General features: G+C 38.4%; 1 long non-coding RNA gene across 1 annotated transcript in view; it reads right to left on the reverse strand.

Moving 5' to 3' along the window:
* Positions 1–6844: 6844 nt before the first annotated feature.
* Positions 6845–23475, reverse strand: part of LOC122562479 — a 47720-nt gene continuing 31089 nt past the window's right edge. The window contains exons 3-4 of the long non-coding RNA XR_006315325.1: positions 22729–22837; positions 6845–6973 (exon numbers count right to left, since the gene is read on the reverse strand). This is a non-coding gene — a long non-coding RNA (uncharacterized LOC122562479). The remainder of the gene's footprint in view (positions 6974–22728; positions 22838–23475) is intronic.

Genomic DNA, 23475 nt, shown 5'->3' on the forward strand with positions numbered 1-23475 from the left:
CACATTGTGAGAGTGTAGGGCTATCAGGAGCATGGGTATTTCCAAAGTCATGGGCTCATGGGTCAAAGTGGGCATGTTAGTTACAACTTGAAGGGGCTCCACGAAAATCGGGGGAAACTGAAAGATCATGAGGCCACATGGACAGCAACACAAAGGGAATAAGAAGAATGTGGGGAAAATTCTTGCATGGCAAGTAATTCACTCATAGAACACAAAGTTGAAAAATCAAATTTGCAATAACCACATAAAATGGCTAAAACCACATTCAAAGCAGGCAGACTAGATCAATGGTTTTGCCTTCTGGGTTGGGAGCAGTGGGATACAGAGGAAAAGTTTTGGAATTGGAGGCTCTATTAGGAAAGATTGCAGTAATCATGCATCCACTGATTCAATAAGGCCACCCATCTAGCTTCAATTGGCACTTTACCAGCAGGACATTCATCATCCAAAAATGTGCATTAAGAATTAAGACCTCAAGCAATCATGACCATTACATACTGCACACAAATTGCTTGTCAAGTCAACTAAACAAATGTATTCAGATAAATGGACTTAAGACTGACACCTGAGCTTTCCATTGCACAAACACATTCTATAATTAGCACTGGAAGACAATGCTTTACAGATGCTAAATTCACTGTAAACTGTAGAGCCTTACCTTGTGCCTTCTGGAAATCTAAGTACAGTACATCCATCAGTTCCCTTTATTCACAGCACACGTTACTTTCACACAAAAAACTCCAATAACTTGAATATACATGCAATTCCCTTCACAAAACCAATACAGTCATAACAAAACCTAAAGAAGATAATGAAAATAACAAAGCTGTTGTGCTTTGTTCACAATTTGGACAAATAGAAATGAACTTCATGCCACAGCACTGTTAAAACAGAGAAAAGAATGCTAACTCACCCGACTAGAAGACTGAAACACATTGTATTGTATGAATCCAATATTGCTTTTTAGTTGCGTGTATTAGAGTCACAAAGAATATATACAGCATGGAAAGAACTCCTTTCACCCAGGATGGTCATCAAACATTCAACTATACCAAGCTTATCGTCCATAGACTTGCATGTTATGGCTTTTAAAGAATTAATTTGAATTCATTTTGTAGTGTACAAAATCTCATGCAAAGACTGCAAAAAACACTACATAGGACAAACAGGAAGACAGCTAACGATCCACATCCATGAACACCAACTAGCCCGGCCACTGCAACGGACAGCTGGAACTGACAACCGGAAGCGGCAGATTCAAACCACTACAAATGCTGGAGGAAAGATCACAGAAGCGCTTCACAGGAGGCTCCCAAGCGCTGAGGGTGTCACCTAGACAGGGGATGAAACGTCTGCAACACAAATTCCCAGCTCGGCGAACAGAACCACAACAACGAGCACCTGAGCTACAAATCTTTTCACAAACTTTGAGTATTTATGTTTAAGCTGCAGGAGCTGAGAACTTGGTTAGATGTTGGGGAGTTTCTCTTTTTCACAGAGGATCATTGATCTTTGCCATAATATGCAGTGAGAGCAAACACATTGCAGTTTTCAAGAGAAAGCTGAATGGCATATGAAAAGTAGGTAGTGCTCTTGTAGTCCAATGACAGTGTCCCAGCTCTGGGTCTGAAGGTCCAGGTTCAAGTCCCATCTGCCCCAGAAATGTATTTAGAGCCAGAGTCAGTCATATGTGAGAGAACCTGTCCATACAGATTGATTGAAATAGTCTTGAATACTAGGTGACATGTTTGGTATTGTGTTCCATGGTCACTGCTGCTTTCTAAGCTTTTTTTAATCAGTTCAGGAAACAGCAAATTACATAAATATATAAATTTCTTGAAAGGGGCTCTTGTGGTGCAGTGGCTGTGTTCCTTCCTGGATTCAAGTTACAACTGAGGTGTGTCTGAATAAATTGATCAATGACACCTATGATTTTCTTTAAATATTTTAGCATTTTATAGAACATCTTTTCCAATTTGCTGAAAGATTGCATGCCTGCTGAAAGGTAGAGAAGGTTGAGAGTCAACTTACTTAGTGAATTGTGACTGAATAGAAGAAATTCAACAGCTATTTGATCTTTCTCTGCCTTCCTATTTTTGCATATTTTGTATATGACATGTCCGAATACCATTATGAATGAATGCTGAGATGTGTCAGGTCAAATAAATGGTACCAATATAAATATTCATTACAGTAGGATAATGACTGAGTAGTGTCTTAACCTTATCTATTTAGAGAGTTTGTTTAACTCTTGAAGACATCTATGGTTATGTACTAATTAGAATAATTTCAACCTACTAGAAGAGTTTCAAAGCGAACATTGCAAAATATGAAATGTTACTGATTAGATTTTAATTGCCATTATTAAGTGACTTATCTTTAGTAATGTGCTCTGACTGATAGGATTCTTTTTGTCACAATTTACACTAATTCAAGTCAAATGGAAAAGGATCATCAGTTTTACTGGTTGTACTTCAGAATAAATTTACATTGCAATTTTAAAACAATGCAAAGCAGATTTATTTTGTGTTGATGCTGAAGTTGCGGACCAGGTAGTTACATGAAAATTTCATATGTAACTTTGTGGAAAATTGTCTTTCCATCAAAGTTATGAATGGAGTGCAGGGTGCACCCATGGAAATGTAGGGTCGTATTGTAAATTAATCTTAAATCTGAAACAGCAAGTCTCTCTTCATTTTGATTCAGATCCAACCTTAATTCTGTAATTGCACTACATAAATTTAGTGGTACTTTGCACTGGCACTGTTGCAAATTCACATCTGCTATAGATGTTCAGGCACCAATAACCCTCAAGATGTATTTTGTGAAAGCTGATTTGCACTGTATGGTAACTACTTACACTGTAGTCTAACCCAGTGAAGTTTACAGCAGTACCTCCTTGATCAAACCAAATATCAGCGTCTTTTGCACAAGTCGTCCTGCAATTGATCTGAAGGCAGACCAAGCAAACATTTCTTGAGAAGAGATCCCATATAAAAAACGTGCTGCTTTATTTGACTACGAAGTAAAATGGCTACACTTGGCCATGTTGTGCAGAACAAGAGCAGAGAAGGGAAGGAAGGGAAGCAAATTTACATTCCAGATCCCACATATCTTGTGGGACTTCATGCCCTATGTGCCCAACGATCTGTGGGTCAAGAAACAATCTGTTCAGTCACATGAAAACCCATGCAGAAACTTGTGATCCTGAGTCGATACCATCTACAAATCGAAACGATAACTACAAGAATTCAGAATGACAGTTATAATGGTATTCATTTAAAGTCACTGAAACTTAAAATAACATTCAACATTTCTTTTTACATTAGATGTAAAATTTCAAGCTGCAGTTTCCTCTTTCCATGCAATTCTGGCCAAAGTAAAAATTAGAAAATGTTTTCGTTTCCAGCAATATTTGAATAAGACAAGCATTGTGTTTTCTTCATTGGCTGGTTACTTTGGTAGGCCTTGTCCCTCTAATTAGATTAGTACATATGGAAAAACTTATGCATATTCATATATCTAAACTGTGGATTGGAAGGAAACAAAATACTTTTCACACGTTAACACTTTTGGATACCAAATCAGAACATAGAGTCATACAACACAGAAGGAGGCCATTTGGTTCATTATGCCTATTCTTTGAAAGAAATACCCAAATTAGTTTCACTCCTCTGCTCTTTCCTCACAGCCGTGCAAATATTTCCTCTTGTGGGACATATGGCTGTTCTGTTGAACTCCTTGTCTGAGTCTCTTAACTATGATTGCCCAGTAACCTAAGTATCTCTTATCAAGATTTTGAGAAATTCCTCCACTTGTGATAGAAATATATAACATTTTTATCTATTTTATATAGGAAAGCAATAAAGTCAATAGGAAAAATGGTTTGGTCTATTTTAAGCTCTACAATGTTTGCAAAAACAATTGCAGATACAAGAAAAAAATGTATTTTCCATGACATAGTTAATGCATAGTGAGGCATTTACACCAGTTTTTGCAAACAATCAGGTATCTGGTCTTCCCTCAACAATTTATTTTGTAGAAAGCTTTACATCAATGAGAGCAATTATTGATGCCAAAATGATATTAGATGTTGCATGTAACAAATGCCAAGCTAAAGTTTAATCAACAATATATCAACCTCAGAAAACATTCATGTTGCAATGTGAAATTTTCCATTTGCCATGATCAGCTGTCAAAGTGGACAATAGGATCAAATATAGGCTGATTTTGGACAGTTTCATGCTGTGTGAATAACACACAAATAACTGGATTACTACAACAGATTATGGACCTTTCTGTCATGGGTCTCTATACTCAATTTTCTGACATGACCTTTAACTTGAGTCATAAAGGACATTGTTCTAATGTACTTGAATTTGACTCAGAATATTGCAGAGAATGGGTGATAATGAATCATTGGGTAGTTTGCAACCCACCCATCCCACCCCCACCTTAAGCTGAGGTGCAATACAACATTTGAGCAGTCATGATCGCCCACTTTGTATTTTCCGTCAAGATAAACTGTGTCATCTATATGATCTAATCCTTTCTCCCCCCAGCTGTACCATGTACAACTTCCTATTTGATCTGCCTTTGACCCCTGAAGCTGTGATGTCACTTTTTTCTTATTGTTGTAAGCATATCCAGATTAGTCTTCTCCTATACACAAATATTGTCAACTAAGACCACCTTCTTACTAAATTCCTTGAGAAAATTTTAACTAAATCCACTTCAGGGGGGATTGATGAATAAGATTACCACATGATTTGGACCTTGTCAACTTTAATGCATATGTTGACTCCAATTTCTCCCAACAGATACTGCCAGAATTGTTGAGCTTTTCCAGCAATTTCTGTTTTGTTGTCAATGTATGAAGGCTCCATTAAAAAGAAAATTTGACAGGGTGTGACACTTAATGCATTCTGTCAGTTTTACAGTTAGTGGGTTAAGTTAAAAATTGCTCCTGTTTGTATTTTCAGGTACTAGTATTAAAACACATTAACCTATTGACCAGACTCAAAAAGACCTCCAACTGGCTGATCCTAATATCTAAGAAATATCATATCCTGTGATACATCTCATGCCCTTCCAAATAAGTTTCTCTAGCTCTTAACTGCCTTTCTTGAAGTTGGTGTGACAACTAGTGCCTCTAAAGTAGTCATTACCATGCTTTCACCCCCTTTGCAAAATATGTAGCATCTAAACTTTATGTATATCTTCTGCTATTTAGATTGTGGCAATTCCCTCTTATAGAATCTATGATCATATGACATATAATGTTAATCTTATCTGTGCTCGTTAGGAGTTTGGACACTTGAACAAGATAACCCTAGATACTTTCTTGACTCCAGTGTAAATATTTTCTGCTTCTGTTGCTGCTGCCAGTTCTAATTACTTAGGTGGCTAATGCCTGATATTCATTTACTGCACCCTTTCTGATGCCTGGACGTTTTATGAATATGATAACAAGGATTATACATTAATCTCTACATCAGGCAGGAGCAGTACCTGATTCAAATTCTGAATCATTTCATAAGACTTCTGCTCTATTCCTCTGGCTAAACAGTCCAGTTTCCCATTAGTTTTATTTACTGTTGTCATACACTGTGCTAATCGCTTCAGACATCTCTCCACCCATTTGCCATATGCATCTCCTGTATCACATCTTACACAATATCACTTCTTCAATGTTTCTACAGCTTCATATTCTTCATTAAGCTAACTAATTACAGAATATATGCTTAATGTTGCATGAAGACACAAATGCTAGTTTATGTATGATTCAATTGATTTTTATCTGTCTAGACTGAATGCAGGGAGCAGAGCCAAACTTGAAAACTCAGGTTGGTAGTTAAGAAAATAAAGATGTAACTCATAGACATATTTTGGGCCATCTCTTGTGCTAAAGTATATCTGATACTTTAAATGACTTCATTATTGCACAAATACATTTAAATATTTAAACACAACTTAACCCAAACAGGTATGCAAGATGGTTGTGTTGAAGTAATACCACTGGGCCAGTAATCTAGAGGCCCACAGCAAATTGTGAAATTTGAATTCAATTAATAAATTTGGAACTAGTGAGTCTAATGGTGACCATGAAGCCATTACTAATTACTGCAAACGCCCAGCAGGGAAACTAACTCTGCTTCATTGAAGAATGCAGGAGGGTATGCCAGGGACAGTAAGTATATCTACTAATGAGATCCCACAGCCAATGGATCAGAGCTAAGCACTGCAGTCCATGCAGCCAATGGAGGGGAAGAGTTGGCATTGATTTACCATGGGGGCATGGAGAGTTGATGAAGAGTGAGGGTCGAAAATATAATCTAATAGCTAAGATGGCGTTCCAGAGCACCAATGCAGCAATTTAACCAGGCCTACCAGCCGTGCAGTTGCCTCCAATCTGCTTCCAGGAACAGGGGACTGACCAGATCCCACACCCTGCTTGTACCTATGGCTCCCTATCCACCACACCCCTCTCCCACAGAGACTGAACATTTGCACCATGCCATTTTACTTGAGCTTACCTCTTGGCAACAATAATTCAGACAATTGCATTTTTTTTAACATTGGGTCAGCTGGTAGATTGAGTCACCAGAGCATGCCTTCTTTCATCCTCACCACTATATCTCGAAACATGACCAGAATTTGACATATGCTATAAATCTGTCTGAAAGGTTATCAACCTGAAACGTTAATTCTGTTTCCCTCTCCACAAATGCTGCCTGACCTGCAGATCATTGTTTTACCTTTTTGGTTTATTTGATTTTCAGTGCAACTTACAGCATTAATTTCACATTAACTTGCAGAACAGCACAGGAATCTATGGCTTGTAGTTACATGTTCTGGCACTCCCTGGGATACAGTGAAAGTTTCATTGTAATGTCAGTTTACAGTTGACTTCTTTGAGTATCTTCCTGTTGTGTTTAAGTCTTCAAAATATTTCACTTCAAGTTGGCTTTATCTGAAATATTGGAAACAATGATTTAGCTTCTTGTTAAGTAACAAACATTTCCTCTATGTTCTGATTCAAAGGCGATTAAATTACATGCAAATTTCAGAAAAATAGTCTGTATTTATCAGATGTCCAAACCAAAAAACATGGGTATCTTTAACAGCTGGCTGTCACATCAGTTTATCTTTGTTGCTAGTTGTGAATAGGTGGAAATAGCACTGGGTGGCATTTCTGTTTCAAAACTGATAATATTTTGTGACATCAAAGCCTAAAATTTGTATGAACTGTGAAAAAAATTCTGCAGACATAAAGCCAACATGAATAGCTGTGCATTGAGAGAAGGAAATTGTGGGGAGATGGGTTCTTTCATCAATCTATGGATAAGTGTGCTGTACACAAAGGTCTGAATCTTACTAGAAATCAGCAAAGTGCTATTTTCACTGTGTTTCATGGAGAGTTTCTCTGCAAGGTCTGGCGAATTTTCTTGCATTATCATCCCAAATTCAACTCATTAACTGGGTACCTTGTCCTTATGATGCCCCTTGTCCGATGCTAGCCCGATTCCACCATTCACCATGTACAGAAATACTTGCCATTACTAGGATCCACGATACCAGCACCATGTCTAAAAGGATGTCTTGCATCAGTAGTGCACTTGCAGTCGAGAGCGACCCTGCACAGTTCAAGACAATTGACCCAGACATGGGAAATGAGAGGTAATTGGTGCCCCACTTTGCAGACAGGAACTTGGAGGTCCTGGTTATTGGAGTAGTGGTGAGGAGGGCTGTCCTCTTCCTTCAGGATCAGCAGAGGAGGCATGATCCTAGAAGCTGCCAGACTGGCTCAAGATAGCCACCTTGATCAGCGCAGTATCAGCCATCTGGAGGAATGTTCAGTAAAATGCAAGATGACCTTCTCTTTGCTACTTCTCACTCACTCTATCTCTGCAATTGCACACACCTCCCACCAAAGTTCATGCTTTAGCAATCTCACTATCGAATGCAGCACCTTACCTCACCCACTAAACCCAACACACACTAACCTTGCATGGCCTCTCTACTGCCTACTCACTCACTTGGTGACCTCACCACCTTTCCCCAATTGCAGCAGCACTACCAGGAGAAAACCACTCACAATGGGGCTGAAAGAGCCATGCTGGATGGTGAGGTGGCCAACTTACGGCTCCTTAACCCCTATAAGGAAAAGATCATGGCCCTCACTGGCAAGAATTCCTGAGATGCTCCCTAGTCCAAACCATAAGTTGGGTAACCTTCCTTTACGTAGTGTCCAAGTAGCAACATTGCAATGAGAGGTCCCAGGGTACTCTAAAGTAGAATGAAGCAGCATACTTTAAGTAAACCAGAGATGTGCTATGATGATGCATTAAGTTGTTAGTGAATGCCAATGCCTGTGGATGAGGTGTTCATGTAGGTGCTGCCCATGGAGTGTGCCCTCAGATGTTGGTGACTGATGTCCAAGATAGGAGTAAGCAGTGAGCTGGAGTCACCAGGAAATCGCTCTAACTTTCATGTTGGAAATTCTCAGCATCTACTTTCTAATGGGTGGAAGAATGGGAACCTGTACATTAATGAGGTGAGATTGGGTAGTAATCAGGTTGATAATAAGTAATAATCCATGCTAAAAGTCTCTTGTCGCTCACTAGTGAGAATCTTGTCTCACCATCCAACACTTGGTTGGAAAATGGGAATTTTTGTTCTTGATGTCACTAAGGACCTCACTGATGTCACACATGATTTTACTAAATTTCTCGACACAGCCTATGTCATTTATAGGTTGGGGAGATCCATCCACAAATTCCACTTGTGTTTCTCCAGATTCCACCCACCAGTCCCCACCCCAGCAACCTGTTAGCTGAGCCCTCATGAAGTCACATTCCATATTTAACTAATACCAAATCATCTGAGCCCACACTAAGATGTGACACATTTCATAACTATTTAGCATGGTTTATAGTCAGAAATACTTCTGCTAAATTACAAAACAATGCAATGGTGTCCATAAATATTCAGCAACTCAGACTGTTTACTGCCTCTTGGAGGAGGGAACATCGCAATTGGATGAAGTAATGGGAGAACTAATGGCCAAAGTACAAATTCCTTTCTTTGTTTCAGTACTTCTGCCAAATAAATACCAGTTCCACTGAAGTTAAAAATCACACAACATCAGGTTATAGTCCAACAGGTTTATTTGGAAGTACAAGCTTTTGGAGTGCTGCTCCTTCATCAGGTGGTTGTAGAGTATAAGATCGTAGGACACAGAATTTGTAGCAAATTACATATTGAAAAATACCTGGATTATTTGTTAAATCTGCCATCTTTTAGAATGGGCATGTTGATTTCAGTTCTTTCATATGTAAATTCCATAACTTTCTTAAAGTTATATTCTCAAGTGAACTTTAACAATAGGTGCCATGTTGGCCCAGATAATACATTGAAGGTGTGAGGTGTCCTGTGTGAGACTGTCTGTTCCCCAATGTTCAGATTGATTTTAATCTAAAAAAGGTATTTAAAGAATCTTACCTGGATTCATGCAGTTTTTAAGCAAAATAAATTGTAATTCTGCAAGTACAAATTCTCTTCACAAACCTATTGTGTGTGTGTGTGCATATGGGTGTCTGTGTGCAGGGGGTATGAGTGTCTGTGAGAGACTGTGTGTATATGAATGTGAGTGTAATGGGGTATCAGTCTGTGAGAGGGTGTGTGTGTGGGTGAGAGTATGAGAGTGTATGTGAGAGTATATGAGATAGAGTTTGTGGATGAAAGAGGGTCTGCATGAGTGTATGGGTCTGTAGGAGTGTTTGTGTGTTGGTCTGTAGTGGTGTCTGTGTGTCAGTATGTGTGTCTGTCTGTGACTGTGTGCTTGTCTGTGAGTGTGAGTGTGCGCGTAGTGCAGTGGGGTCACCTGTAGTGTGACCTGAACCCAAGGTCCTGGTTGAGGCCATCCCCATGAGTATCAAACTTGGCTATCAGCCTCTGCTCGGCCACTTTGCGCTGTTGCCTGTCCTGAAGTCTGCCTTGGAGGATGTTCACTCAAAGGTCTGAGGTCGAATGTCCCAGACTGCTGAAGCTTTCTCAGACTGGAAGGGAACACTCCTGTCTATTGATTTTTGTGTGGTGTCTATTCATCCATTGCCATAGCCACTGCTCGATCTCGCCAATGTACCATGCCTCAAGGCATCCTTGACTGGAGCTTATGAGATAGATAGCGTTGGTCGAGCCACTTGAGTACCTGCCACGTACATGGTGGGTGGTATCCCCATGTGTAATGGTGGTATCCGTGTCGACGCTCTGACACGTCTTGCAGTGTCCGCCATGACAAAGTTGTGTGATGTTGTCCTGAAAGCTGGGCAGTTTGCTGCAAACAAAGATCTGTTTGAGGTTTGGTGGTTGTTTAAAAGCAAGAAGTGGAGGCATGGGGAAGGTCTTGGCGAGGTCCTCTTCCTCATTAATAACGTGTGCAGGCTGTGAAGAACATGGCATAGTTTCTTGCTCCTGGTAAGTACTTGACAACAAAGGATACCCTGTCGGTTGCAGTTCGTGTCTGTCTCCTGAAGAAGTCATTACGGTTCCTCGCTGTGGCACGAAGAACTGGCAGTCAATGAGTTGAGCATCGTACCCCATTCTTATGAGGGCATCCTTGAGTACTTCCAAGTGTCTGTCACGTTCCTTCTCATCTGAGCAGATCCGGTGTATGCGTAGGGCTTCTTTCTAGAGGGTGGCTGTTTTAATATGTTTTGGGTAGAAGCTGTAGAAGTGTAGCATTGTGAGGTGCTGAGGTACCCACCCTTGATGGAGATACATGTGTCCAAGAATGAGACAGATACTAGAGAGTAGTCCATGGTGAGTTTGATGGTGGGAAGAAATTCATTGATATCACTGTGTAGCTGTTTCAGTGATTCCTCAAGATGGGTCCAGAGGAAGAAACTGTCATCAGTGTACCTGGTTTATAGTGTTGGTTGAAGGTCCTGTGTAGTGAAGAAGTCTCATTCGAACCTGTGCATGAAAATGTTGGCATATTGGGGTGCAAATTGGGTGTTCCATGTGTCTGAATGAAGAACTGGTGTCAAAGTTTATTATTGTTAAAGTTCACTTGAAAATGTAACTTTAAGAAAGTTCTGGAAATTACATATGAAAGAATTGAAACCAACATGCCCATTCTAAAAGATGAGAGACTTAAAAAACAATCCAGATCTTTTTACATATATAATTTCAGTTTCATCACACTGTAAGCTTTTGCTATAAATTCTGTGTCCAACGATCTTATACTCCATAACCACCTGAAGAACGAGCAGTGCTCCAAAAGCTAGTGCTTCCAAATAAACCTGTTGGACTATAACCTGGTGTTTTGTGATTTTTAACTTTGTACAGTTCAGTCCAACACCGGCACCTCCAAATCATGATTTCCATTGAATTAAGTTGCTAGGCAGGTAACGGGCACTATAACCTCTTAGATAGCAGTCTAAAGGCAAGTAAGAATATTGAACAAATTATATCTACATGCTATAGCCCCTTTCAGTCTTGCTGATTTTTTCTTCAAATATAAGAAAGATCCAATTTTTAGGACCTTGAAATGTTTAGATTTCAGACTGCCCAGATTCAGACTATCCATCTTAACATAGAAGCTCATTACTGTTGCCAAGGTTTCTTTTCCAACTGAAGAGTTGCATCAGGTGTTCATACCAGTCAGTTGGGAATCCTTACTTTTGCAGGCCAGGTGGCATCTAAGTTGGAATAATGGAATAACTGATGTTAAGAGACAAGCTACCACAAAATGAGTTGAACATTGTTTTAGTTGATTTCAGTACTTTGAGTATTAGCTGTTGATGATTGTCAATATGCTGCATTTATAAGTTGGTTTATGTTTGTCATATATTAAATAAATGTAGCAACTATTCAAACTGTAAATGTTATCAAGTCTCATAATCTTATATTTTCCAACAAGAATACCCTATTGCTCAGCAGAGCACAAATATGATTGACTTTATCTAAATTAAACAAAAATAAAATAACTCAGTTGTGTTTATATAAGGTTTAGTCCCCACCTATTGCCAATCCTTATGTCCGAAACAGCAATTGATATACATTTTCAGTTGTTGTATGAAGGTTTTCATAGCAACATTCATGTGCAAAGCCTAATGTGCCAGAGGTAATCTGTTGAAGGGGAGTCATCTGACTGAAACATTTAATCTATGGGTGTGCAGACATATAAAACAGTTCTACAGAGGGAAATCAGCAGCTGCAGCTATAACCTTTTCTTCTACATTACAAAGGAGTTCAAACAAGAATATCTCTTTAATTGCTTGTAAGGTACTGTAACAGAGACTCAGTAATTTAAGACCCAGTTCAGTTCATTTTGAAGCCAATTTTGAAGAGTGTTCTGAATTTACAAACAAAAATCTTTGTTAATAAAAGACAACTAATCTGGAGCATGCATGGATTTCAGTGAAAATCTTAGTTGAAGATTTAAGATTCAAAACAAAATAATAATGAAAATTCACTATTCCATCAGCGTTGAATATGGGTTGCAGATATTTGAGGCTGATGAGTTAACTGCTAACAGCATAAATTGGAAAAAAATACTTATATCAACTGTCATGTATAAAATAGTTGTGATATATTGACTTGAACATATATTGCATTATTGTCATCAAAATGAATGTGCACTTTTTGTTTATCTATATTTATTACAGTATTAATCAGTGCAGAAGGGCTTTGTTCTGCAAACATTTAATGTATCTTACGTTTTAAATGTGCACATTAACCTGTCTTCAGACTGTGCTGACCTAGGCAGACCAAATTAAACTGGAACAAAAACCTTTGCAATTTGCTGTATTACTCTGTTGATTATAAATAGAGATACCACCCACTATACCATTGGAACCTTTTTTGCATATATAAATCAGATAAACAAACCTGCAGACATTGAAAACTGCAATGGCTAGAGAGCTCAATAAGCGTGTATTAAGATTAGTCACTGGTTGCAAGCCACATTCTGCTTTAAATTAATGTCACTTCAAAGCATAAATCCAGCACAGATGCTCTCCAATCAGCCTAAATGTTTCCAGCCATTTATTTGTGGATTATTCTGAGCCATGGCTATGTTACTGAACCATGTAGATTGTGATTGGTTGCAGTTATACTGCTATTTTTGCACCATTGAACACCAGAAGCCATTTAGCCATGACATGGAAGTGACATACTACTTGGGAATCAGCTCCCAATCTGACTACTAAACACACTAAAGTCAAAAGCAAAAGACTGCAGATGTTGGAAATCCGAAACAAACAGAACATGCTGAAAAAACAGCATAGGGCAGCATTTGCAAAGAGAGAATACAAAGTGAATGGGCAGGGTTTAATACAGTCTGCTGAAACAGACATGATGGCATCTGGGCGTTGGGGATTGAACATCCAAATCCCAGCAGCATGAAAACAGTCCGGCTGGTGGCAGAAAGGCAATTAGTCTCATTAATGGCCCACTACGATACCAATTATCCCTGATTTTCCCACCCCCGCATCCCAACCCGGATCTAACGATTGCTTAGGTATTGGCTCAGAGAGTCCCACATCAAACCCTGGCTGAACCTAGTCTCCTGTCCTTGGATCTGACCCCATTCACCTCATTGACCAGTGACCATCTCATTGCCCATCCCATTTTTCCAGCGATCTCGTAATGATCCCTGATGAAAGCCTCAGTGCATCACTGGCAGTGGTCACCTCTCCTGAAGACATTGCCATTATTAGAGAGCTACTACCCTAAATGGCCAGCAGCTCTTAAGGGCAGGATTTTGCACTATTATGGCCTTTAAACTAAGTCAATCTATGCAAAGCCTCCTCTGTGAATATGTCACATGTTTCTTCCACAACTTAACTTTGCATGTCATCAGTGCGAAACCAGGTTCAAAACGTGTTGGAGTATGCAATCTCTTGTGGGCTATTTCTTGCATTCTAGAGCTATCATTCCCAGATTTGTAGTGTAATATGAGTAAAGCCATAGGTTTGGACCAGAACTGTTTTACAATTGTTGCCATTTCCCTCCATCTGCCTCACTCCCTACCACTTCCCCTCAGCCATTGCCCAGTCTAACATTATTTAATTTTGCATTTATGAGGATTCAGCGTTGAAACTTTCCTCAACTCTGGCCCAGTGCTGCACCAGGCTGGAGGGAGAGTTTTGTTCTATGACTGTTTTAACACCATATCTTCCAGACCACAACAAAACATGGGTAAGTGTGTCTTAATCTGCCAGGTTAAAATTAAACTGTCTCGTAATTGCAAGACAGGACACAAGATGTTGTTAGTCACAGTGCTCACAAATGGGAGCATAGGTTTACCTGTAAAGCAGATATCATCTTAGATATTAAAAAAATACATAGTTTGTTCTTGAGTCTGATGAATTGCTAAAGATAGAGATATAATCTTGATTTATATCACTGTCAAATTCTGAGTTTTTATTGTCCACGTTGTGGTTTAAAAGAAGCATATTTTTATAACAGAATAGTTTGCTGCTCTTAGTGAATTATACAATCCTGCATTTTCCCTGAAGAGAACACTTTCAATCTTCTGTTTAAAGGCAGATCTTCCAAATATTTTAAAGAACATTACTATTCACTGCTGAAAATATATTCTGCAAATTGATGTTTTATCTGTGCTTGTTCATTAATTTACAAGTTATAAAAAATGTGCATTCAAATCTATCAGCCCATCTCAGACTGTGGTAGAGGTCTGGACCTTTGAAGCTTTGATCTTTCTACTTAGGTTCACAGGTTCAAGGTCATATTAAAATCCTTGGTTGTGACCTACCAACATGCCCCCTTGAACTCTGCACAATTCAGATTCCCTGCCAAATCCTGGTCTGATTCATGTACAAAGCTGAGATGTTTTCTCTCTAAATTGCAATTAGAATTCCAGATGTTTTTAAAAGGTTTATGTAAAGTTGTTTGTTGCCGTATCTGCTGTATTGCATGTTCAGCAGAAATACCTAAATAATAATGTTGTGTAAAGCTCTCTTTATTGCTTGTAGAAGTGTGCTATATAACAATTTAAATGTCCTCGCTTTTGGACAGAAGTAATAGCATTGAATTTTTTTTTAGTTTATGGGAATATCAAATAATGTCACCATGGTTACTGAAAAGACAAAGACTGAACAGATAAATTATCACTTAACTGAAGCAACTGAAACAATTAACTGCAAATGCCAGCTTCATTGTGCCTAAAAATGGTGAAATTGAATGTAGTGAAATACCATTAGTGAAATATTTCTGATTTGCCTAATCATTTGCAATGAAATTGAATAGAACAGTGCTGTTCTTATAGTGAAATTAGTATCTGCTTATGGTAAAAAAGTGAATGCTCATCAATTCTTTCATTGTTCAGACATAAGAGCATTGGAATGTGCCTTGCAGATCAATGCAAACCAGTGCCTCCAGTCACAGAGCACTTAATCCCTGTCAGCACACAGACTGTTTCTCTTAATTGCACTTTCAAAACATTCATCTGAGTTCAGCTACAGGAAACAGAAAATCTCGAGATCCCAGTCTTTTCTGCAAAGCATGCAGTCAGATTCAGGTCAAGCTTATGGCTCACAACCTGAAGAAACAATGAATACAACATTTTTTTTTATTTAGAGGCCTTAAATCAATGTGGAGAATTGGAGTCGTTTCTGATTGGTTTGGGTGTTCCTCTTGTACCTGAACTTGAACTCACTACTTTATTACACGATCTGGGCATTCAGCTAAATTCAATCAACCAATTCGTGATATTTTATCATTCAAATGCTCACAATAAAAGGTTTCTACAGTCTGCTTAAAAATGAGCATACAATAAGTTGTGACTAAAGAGTATGCTTTAATCTCTTGCTGCAGATAATTCCCATAAACAACCCAGGCTGTGTGGTTTATGATGTCATCTGGCTCTTTCAGCTAAATTATAGCTGTATTATTTACTCCTAACCATCCCTAATTCCTTTATTATACCCTCCTGTAAGCCAAATCATATTATTATTCTGTAGTGGTGCCATCACATAGTCTCTCACAGACTTCATTCAATCCAATTCCAGTATTTCCTAAATTCCCATTAGTGTTTTTCCATTTTATTGAGATTACAAAGCACTAGTCTATATATAGAAATAACAGACAGCAAACGAATAGATCAAAAAGATTATATTTAGTCTCTGGATGCGCATGATATATATATATATATATATATATATACACACACACTACCTGATATCACCTGTACCCCTCAGTGAAGTAAAGTCATCCTCAACATTCACATTTAAGTGTATAATACACAAACTGTTTTCAAGGCACTTGGTATATTGGATTGAACAAAGTGGATTATCTGTATTTATGTGAAGATTATGTGAAATCAGTGTGAACAAGTCATGTAGATTTGCAAATGTCCACCTGGGAGGCAATGAAAGCTTGAAAACCATATTTCCTTGTGAAGCAGAATAGGAGGCAAAGCCCTTCTGGGATTTAACAGTTTACTTCAAGAAAACACTACAAAACAAAACAATGTGTGGAAATAGCAGAAACTCTGGTTTAAGAAATAAAACAATCAGCAAGAATTTGTCAGTACGATCCTTTATTACCCTTCTAGGGTGTTGATCAAATCTTAACCTTTTACGCTTCCTTAAAATAAACAGTTTTTGTTCAGAAATGGGATTTGATTACCTAATGTCTAAAATAGTTTGTCCTTTGTGGTATTTAAATGACATCAAAATGGTAGATTTGTATCTGTGATTTCCGCTGTTTAAAGGATGGAATGGGAAATAATAAAGAATGTGGCATCTTTCAATAGACCATGTTTTATGAATCACTTAGGCCCTTAATTAGTAATAAAAATAGCATCAAGAACTACTGCGATTTCAATGCCGTATGACAACGCTTTAAGACATCATTCTAGTCTACAGTAAGATATCAGGTAAATGGCAAACCTATTGGTGACTTATTTAAATTAAACCCCAAACAATAACTAGAATGACTCACTGCTTGCATGTAACTGCAAATCATTTACAGTACAGGATTAAAATAATGCAGATGGAGGTAGCATTTATAGTTAAAGAACCAAAATAACAATTGATACTGAAACAAATAGGGAATTTACTTTGAGATATACTTTGGTTAAATATTAGTGAGTCTGTGAACAATCCCACAAATTAAACACCTAAAAAGTGCGAGATTTATACTTTGATAGCCATGCTTCTGAAACTTACTGGAGGAAATAAAATATCAATTGTTTTCACAGCAGTTGTACAGTTTTCCCAGAATAATACAAATGTTTTAAAGTCTGCTTTGTAAATAATATTGGCTCAAGCTGCACATTTGATATTTCTGTGCAAAACATTTATTTCAACCATTTCTATCCGATCCACATTTTTTTTACTATTTACAACAGTCTATGTTTTACACAATATGTAAACAAAAATGAGCAGAAAGTTGCAAAAACATATAATGTTCATATGTTGTTTTTCTTTTAAAATTCATTCTGGTTACTTCTGTCAATTAGCCATTATAAAAGGATTTTGAGATAGGAATTCAAGACAAAAACAATGTCTGCTTAAAATAGAGAGATCAAATTTAAAAAGGTCTTATTTAAAAAGACATTGGTTAGGCCACTGTTGAAATAGTGCGTGCAATTCTGGTCTCCTTCCTCTTGGAAACTTGAAAGGGTTCAGAAAAGATTTACAAGGATGTTGCCAGGGTTGGAGGATTTGAGCTCTAGGGAGAGGTTGAATAGGCTGTTTTCCCTGGAGAATCAGAGGCTGAGGGGTGATGTCATAGAGGTTTATAAAATTATGAGGGGCATGGATAGGATAAATAGACAAAGTCTTTTCCCTGGGATGGGGGAGTCCAGAATTAGAGGGTATAGGTTTAGGGTGAGAAGGGAAAGATATAAAAGAGACCTAAGGGGCAACGTTTTCACTTAGAGGGTGGTACATGTATTTAATGAGCTGCCAGAGGAAGTGGTGGAGGCTGGTATAATTGCAACATTTAAAAGGCATCTGGATGGGTATATGAATAGGAAGGGTTTGGAGGGACCTGGGCCAGGTGCTGGCAGGTGGGACTAGATTGGGTTGAGAAATCTGGTCGGCATGGACAAATTGGACTGAAGGGTCTGTTTCCGTGCTGTACATCTCTATGACTCTATGACTCTAAATGTAAGAACAAATATTATTCTAAGTTCCTTCTGATTTACTGCTTGAAGGCACAGTAACTGACTGTGATCTGTTGCAGGTTTGCAATCCTCTTTCTGAAGGTTTCTTCTCTGAGGTTTTTCTTTGAAAACTCATAAACAATTTCACTCAAACTTTCTCCACTTTTATGCATTTCAAAGCATCCAGCACTTCCTCCTCTGTAATATGGGCATTTTTCAAGATGTCACCATCTACTCTCCACATTCTCTATCTTCCATGTCCTTTTCCACAGTAAACACTGATGCAAAATACTCATTTAGTATCTCCTCCATCTCCTGCAGCTCCACACATAAGCTGCATGGCTGATCTTTGAGGGGCCCTATTCTTGCCCTAGTTACCCTTTTGTCCTTAATGCATTTTATAAAATCCCTTTGGATTCTCCTTAACCCTATTTGCCAAAGCTATCTCATGTACCCTTTTTGCCATCCTGATTTCCCTCTTAAGTATACTCCTACAGTCTTTATACTCTTCTAAGAATTCACACAATCTCTGCTGTCTATACCTGACATATGCTCCCTTCTTTTTCGTAATCAAAACCTCAAGTTCACTAGTCATGCAGCATCCCCGACACTTACCAGCCAAACAGGAATATACTGTCTCTGGACTTGTTAATAAAACCCCAAGACCTGATCAGGTGTATCCTAGAACTCCGTTAGAAGCTAGGGAAGTGATTGCTGGGCCCCTTGCTGAGATATTTGTATCATCGATAGTCACAGGTGAGGTGCCGGAGGTGGGAGGTTGGCTAATGTGATGCCACTATTTAAGAGAGGTGGTAAGAAAAATCCAAGGAACTTTAGACTACTGAGCATGACATTGGTGGTGGGCAAGTTGATGAGACTGGAGTCCTGGCTCTTAATTCTGGGTTGATGTCCAGTTGGATACTTGCATCTGAAACCAGTCCTGATGAAGGGTCTTGCCCGAAATGCCAACTTTCCTGCTCCTCAGATGCTGACTGACCTGCTGTGCTTTTTCCAAAGCCACACTCTATCTACTCACATCTGATATGAGTGGGAACCCTCCTTTCTCCAGTTGTATGGGTTTTAGGAGCTCATTAGAGCTGTAAAGAATTACATACTCAACAGCTGGCATAAAACAACAGACATGGAAGGAGTATTTCTGGTTGTGGTCCGTCAGATTATTAACTCGCCAGTGAATATTTTCACTTCTTCTGAATATTCTACGAGAGAACAGTGCAAAGATGTAGAACAACTGCACAGATAAAATTGCTAAAAGGATACCTATACCTATTGCTCTAAATGAGACTGAAAAACAAAGAATGATTTGGTGACATTATATCAGATATCAGAAAAAGTTCAAGGAGTTTGGGGCCAAAAATGTTTCTGAGCAAAACCAGTTCCAGCTGATTAATACCTCACACTTCTTCATGATCCAATAATATCTTTCTGTGTCTTGATGGTAACAACCTCCCACTCCTCCTCCTCCACCACAATACACTTCCTTGTTTGTTGTTTCCATTTAGCACTATGTTGTATAATTACATGGATTTGGCGAGATAACAATATGGCTGTACTGCATAGATTTCATATTTTGATTAAATACAGTGCTTGACTGATTTGGTTCTATAATTTTGAATTATGACATTTTTTCAAGTAACCAATTTTGGGCAGACTAATATAAAAATATAAAGCCGTCGCTATGCAAATGAACAATTTCACTAAATGGCAGGGTGCTAATATAACTGCAGAGCTCAAAACATATCTCAGAGCAAAGTCTCTCAATATTCATAAAACATTATACAGCTGTACCACAACCAAAATAAACGCCTTAACTTGCAGTTTCCTTATGACTTCATTTTATTTAAAAGTAGTGTTCTTCCTTATGAAACACAATCTCGAAAAACTAATCATAAATTTGGATCAAATAAGCCTTAAGTATCTTTATTTAAATTCAGCAAGATGCACAGTGGTTATAATATGTAGATTTTGATCAGATATATTATGATTTGTTGGGAATGTATGTAGTATAAATGTGTCTAATCCATATTATTGCATCATAAAGAAGTGTTAGTCAGTAATAAGTATTAATCAACTAACACTGATCTTGCTCAGATCCCTTTCTCACTCTTTCTTCTCTCTCTCTTTCTCTTATATGATTCCACTCATCAATGATGAAAAAATAGCTTGTGAGACCATCCACGTTTTTTTTTACATAAAAATTACGGCCAAGAAGTTGGATCATGCTAACCATAAAAAATAAAAAAAGAATGTTACGGTCATTCCTTTAAAAAAGCAAAAGTGTAGGACAAGCAATTACAATGTGGCTGTTCTTGGTCCCTGACAGATTCCCGCAGCCTTAGGTGGATGTTGTATGGTGTTGGGGAGTGGTTATCGCGCTGTTCCTGTTGTATGGAGCTAAAGATACCATTAACAGGAGCAGAGGGAATTGAAATTCTGGCCTCCATCATTGGTTACCAGTAGCGATAGTAAGTCTTGCATTCACTAGGTAGCACTCTTGCCTCTGAGTCAGAAGATCCAGGTTAAAGTTCCTCTTCATGTCCTGTTAGCCATGGAAGGTGCATTTGAGGTGTAGTTCAAAATGTTGATACTTAGCCTGGTGATTCTTCTAAGAATTCCCCATTAATTTCCAAAGGAAATTGAAGTTAGTGTGATGATACTGAATAAACAAGCAAAGTCCCAGCTTGCCTGTCTTGGGCAACAGCAAAGTCCATCAGCGTGGATGCCTGCTGAAGTGGTAAGAAGAGTTTAAAGGTCCATCATGGAAGGTATGCGTGCATTCATTCTGCACGGCAAATGCAATTCTGCGGTGAAAGTGCAGAGCATGCAACATTGGTAAAGATGTCTATATAGGTCTCCAGATTGCTTTCTTGAGCCAGTTTTAGACCCATTGGGCATATATGCAAGTGGTAGGCCTAACAACTGGAGAGGGAGGCAATCAAGAGAGTTTATTTAGTAGTACTCTAATATGAAGTTAGGAGCTTCACCTGGTTCTACTAGAATTAAACAAAACTTTACTTTTGGTCTCTTTGAGGAATTTTTGGTTTGGCTGCCAAGTACCTGACAACCCCTGCAAGCTATGGTCAGCTGCAAACAAAGTTTGCAAAGGGAACCTCAAACAGATGTTAAGCATTCAATTTGCATGCAAAGTGTCAAACACTTTTTCATGTGTGCATCTGGGCATCTATTTCGGTGTCTTGCATGCTGTGCATTTGTAATTCTTTAATTATGGGGACGTGCCTTCTGCCATATTGGACCTTAGACACCTTATGGTTGTAAAACAGGTGTGGCCTGATCCAGTATTAGCTCTGTACTTCTATGAAATTTGTTGGTGAAAGTGTTATCACAAAATTGACCTTGCAGTTGATTAGATTTGGGAAGCATAGGAAAATAATGTGGATCTTGCAGTACAACATGTGTTACTGCTTGACTGTTTTAAAGTTCATTCTTTTTACAGAGCCAATACAATCCCTCCGACTGCTACAAGATTAACAGGGTCAGCTTCATGACTGTGATTAATCACAGCATGTGACTTGGTATCTCCAACAAATAACAGCCTTTCCAGCAGTGCACATGTTCCTGCTATTCTGGAATGTTGTGCAGGTTGATCCCATGTTTACAACCAAGCTGTCGATTTCAAACTAAAGCTTTCTTCTCTGAGGATTCAGACAGCTGATACGCTCTCCATTGTCTAGTTTTCTTCCAATTATACAACAGAATTACCTAGACAATACGCTGTGTGAAATGCTAAACTCTGCATGCTGCAGTGTGAGAGAAAAAGATGGATTCTTATGTGATTTTCATTTATAGTTTCTGGTGAGGCATTGACTTTTTTTTTATCAAATATAAGACCTTTTTTTTCGAAAAATGCAACCAGAAGAAAACTTGTCTTTAGGCAATGGTTTATCAAGAGCATTGTGGTCACAAGCATGTCTTTGACAGGTGTTACCAAGTCTCTGGTGAAATTTTATCTCAAGTTTTATTTCACTAATCTTCAATCAAAGAAAGCGTAGTTGTTCTGTTTTGTAGAGGAGCCAATTATTTAACAAAGTCTCACTATGCCCACAGCTCAAGTTCCAGCTCTCCTTGGACAAGAGAACAAATTTCTCATGTCCTTTGGGAAGACTGTGTCTGCACAGTAGGTTAGGTGTAGCAAAAGCAGAGACCTATTTAAGAAGAATATGTCCACCACTTCAGTATGCATTCAGTGCATAGCAGATTTTTGCATTTATGGAAAGATAGAAACCTTTGAAGCACAATCTAGTTTATTGCACCACATTAAAATTCCAACAGAGTAAAAATGTTAGTTAGTTATAATGATTCTGTGTAAATGCCAAGGAAATATAATTATCAAATGGGATGACAGTTTTGAATTTCACGTAAATTTTTCTTCATTGATTTTTGGCTGTAACCCAACAGCTCGTGATATGTTAGCCACTCCTGATGAGGAAAGCATTGTGTAGCATGCAACAGCCGTTGTTCAAGAGTTCATTTTTTAAAAATATCCCGCAGCTATACATGCACAGATGGGCAAAGTCAGTGTGGGCAGTTTGCCCTGCCTCAGTACTTACTGTTTACTATGGATTTAAGGCACACCCCAGTCCCCAGAAAGTTAATTGTATCTTTTCCCCTGAAGCAAGTGCCTTCTTCTGCGGCTGCATTCATGTTTAGTCTTGTCCTCTGCAATAATATATCATTGTGCTGTTAAGTATTAGAACTGTGGCAAAGGGTTTCAATAACACACAGAGAATGGAGAATTTTAACCAACCTTCTAAAAGAATTCTCACTCTCCAAAGGAATTTAAATAAATGAACTTATTTAGTATTTGAAATAAAGCAGCAAATGTTAAATGCCAAAGTGTCAACTTACATTTAGCTCAATAATGAAAATGCCTCCAAGCAAGATCCAAACTTAGATTCCCAACATCTCAATAAGATTAGACCAGCATTCCACAAAGCATTGCAAACTAAATTTGTTTACGATTTATGTATTTAGTACTTAACTGAACAAAAGCCTGTAAGATTTTCTAGCCACACGCTTTGTGCTGAATTTCCTTTCTCGGGGCTGAATTCTGATATTGGAATGAAATGCAGACCAGGAAACAACCAGGGGGAAATTTAGTAGGAGACAGCTAAATAAGCGGCCGTCTCATGGAGCCTTGTCCAATTATGTACAACAAATGGCCAATAAGAAACTGGCACAGGTGATTGATGCCAAAGTGGTTAGCAAGATGCCTTCATTCTCAGTTGCCTGGAAGGTTAGCACAGTCACATGTACTGTGAATAGTTACCTGGACACTAGAGCAACAGTTCAATTTT

Source organism: Chiloscyllium plagiosum, chromosome 25, assembly GCF_004010195.1.
Source record: "Chiloscyllium plagiosum isolate BGI_BamShark_2017 chromosome 25, ASM401019v2, whole genome shotgun sequence".
In the NCBI taxonomy this organism is placed as follows: Eukaryota; Metazoa; Chordata; class Chondrichthyes; order Orectolobiformes; family Hemiscylliidae; genus Chiloscyllium; species Chiloscyllium plagiosum.